This window comes from Belonocnema kinseyi, chromosome 5 (assembly GCF_010883055.1).
Source record: "Belonocnema kinseyi isolate 2016_QV_RU_SX_M_011 chromosome 5, B_treatae_v1, whole genome shotgun sequence".
Lineage (NCBI taxonomy): Eukaryota > Metazoa > Arthropoda > Insecta > Hymenoptera > Cynipidae > Belonocnema > Belonocnema kinseyi.
Genome location: NC_046661.1, coordinates 68,565,470 through 68,568,132, shown reverse-complemented (window position 1 = coordinate 68,568,132; position 2,663 = coordinate 68,565,470).

Sequence of the window (2,663 nt, the reverse complement as noted above, 5' to 3'; positions counted from 1 at the left end):
CCTAAAGTTTTCGTTTCGGAAAAAACCGCCTTATTTGTCCAAATTTCAGGCCAGAAACTCCATACCTTGAAAAGTCTGGCCTTTGGATTTCCCCAAACCGTCCGTTTAATAACTGCCGCCCATGAAAGATATATTATTACACAGAGTACAAGGAGAAAAGAGTATTGAAGAAAAAGTTCACAGGTAATACTTCAGCAACGTAACGTGAAAAGTGAGTTACTCCACTGAACATAACAGGTTGTAACTGGAATACAAGTGAAATATTTCTATATTATCGGAAATTTACATATATGTAATGCTTCTATATTATGCACGGCGTGAGAGTCCTCTGGTAAAAAATCCAGAGTGCAGACATGTATTTCTGTCCACACAACGAGCAGAATTTTCTCAGCATTGCGCGTGCGCCGCCAGCCTTAGAGGAGGTGGTAGATGGGAAATAGTGCGGCACGTATGTATGACATATACATATGATGTATAACATGTACATATGATGTATATATGGTTTCAGAGCTTTCCGGCGCACGTGCACTGACGCCGACAAACCTAGTAGAGAAAAACTGATATCGTTCACACTCTTGTTTTTTCCACGCGCCAGTTATTGTGAGGTATAGGCAGTTAGCAATATAGTATTTTAGAGAAGATGCGCTCTGGTTGTTACTGAATTGTGTCTCTTACCATGCATGCAACTTGTCATGTCTTTGAATCATACATTAATACACGAGACAGTTGAAACTTACTGAAACAAACGAAAACACTTTTATCTTGCCAATGTCTACTAGTTTAGTATTTTAATATAATAGAATTTTAGTGTACCTGAAAACTTGTAAACGTTTTTTTAATCTCTCCTGTGACTGTCATCTGCATACTCATCTGTGAATTCGAGTACCTTAGTTCAACGTCAGTGTCTTTCGATTGTAATTTATGTACACATCTACTATATGAGTAATATACATTTTGAGTATTATTGGCTGTATATACACAAGGGTTTATAATATATTTTTACACTAAACATATATTCGAAGAACGAACAATACATTACCTCTATGTTTTGAAATGCTGTATGTATCTATTAGTGTGTAGTATAAAATATAAATTTCGTGTAATAAAATATCCTGGGTCCTATTCGTTTCCCTTTTACTCAGCGGCTTTTACTAGTAATTGAAATCTTAATTTTCTTAATTTTTTCAAAAAATTTGGGTCAATGAAAAAAAAGAGTACAACAAGAAAATATGCATTTCAGCGAAATCTACTAGTATTTTTGAATTTGTTTGTAAATACAGCCATAAACTTTGAAGAAAATTCAGAAAAACATTGTGTTTCGGGGTTTTCTGGGCAATTTCGGCTTTGATGGTCAGCTATTTTTCTTAGTCAAACAAATTTTACACAGTTCTTTAGATTTAAAAAAAAAACGAAAAAATAGGATCCTGGAGTCTTTATTTTTTAAATTGGTATTTTACGTTAAAAACTGGTATCTATATTTTCAACTAAAAATAAAGATTTCTTAAAACGATTGAATTTGTTAATTATTCCTACTGTATATCTACTTTAAACATTTATATTTTAAATGCAATAAACTGCTAAACTTGCAAATTTCATTGTAAATAGTAAACTTGTGTTAAAAAAAAACAATTTCTTCACGTTGTGAGACGTGGTTGTGGCTGAAATTTTACCGCGATTTCGCTGGAAGCGGGTGCAATTTTTCAGATTAGCACCCGTTCCCGGCGAAATCCTGCGGTTGTCCTTATGACAAATTTTTAAATATATATATATTTACTGATTTATAGTGTTCTAAGGTGGGTGATCCCCATGTTACGGCTTCAAAAAATCCATGTTTTATTTTGCTCAAATGGAAGCTTGGCATCCCAAAAACATGCTGCAAAAGTTTCATAGTCGCGGGTGCCTTCTTTATCCCCTCAAAAAGGCGCCCCCGGCGCACCTTACGTTAGCCGGCCGATGCTGCCTGTAGGCCGGCCGGAGAGTAGAATTGTTAATAATATTATCTTTGATGAGTTAGTAAAATGTTGCGGCTTTTCTTGCAATTTTCAATTGCTTGTCTATTTTTCATTAGCCATGACTTAATAATGAATTATACTTAGCAAAAAGAATTGTTCAAACACGTTTTTGTTGTTTATGATTATCTTCATGCATATCAATGCCTGATAGTTGCGGGGTTTTCGGCAATTTTTACCTTTTTGTCCCCTTTTCACTTAGTGGGGTAATAATTAATTAAAGTTAACAAAAAAGTTGTTTAAACAATTTGATATTGTTTGTTACAATCTTTCCTTAGATAAGTGCAAGAAAGTTGTGGTTTTTTCTAAAACCTTTAACTTTGCATCCCCTCCTTAGTTATTGACAAATAATAAATAAACATTAGAGAGAACTATATTTTAAATAATCTCTTTCTTTTTTGTGAATATACTTTTCTGAACAGATATTTAAAATAGGCTTCAAATTGTTTACACGGTATCTGGCTTTAATTATCTTCTTACTAGAGACGAAAGGCAGATACAAATGGTAACACAGTACAGGAAGCAATTTTCTGACTACAGTAAGTCTACCTGATCTAGTAACATGCTACAAAGTACAAACAGTTAACTATTTGTTTCGAATCTTTGTAGTTTTAATATTAGATGTATGTTTTCATCGACGAGCCGTGTTTTCTC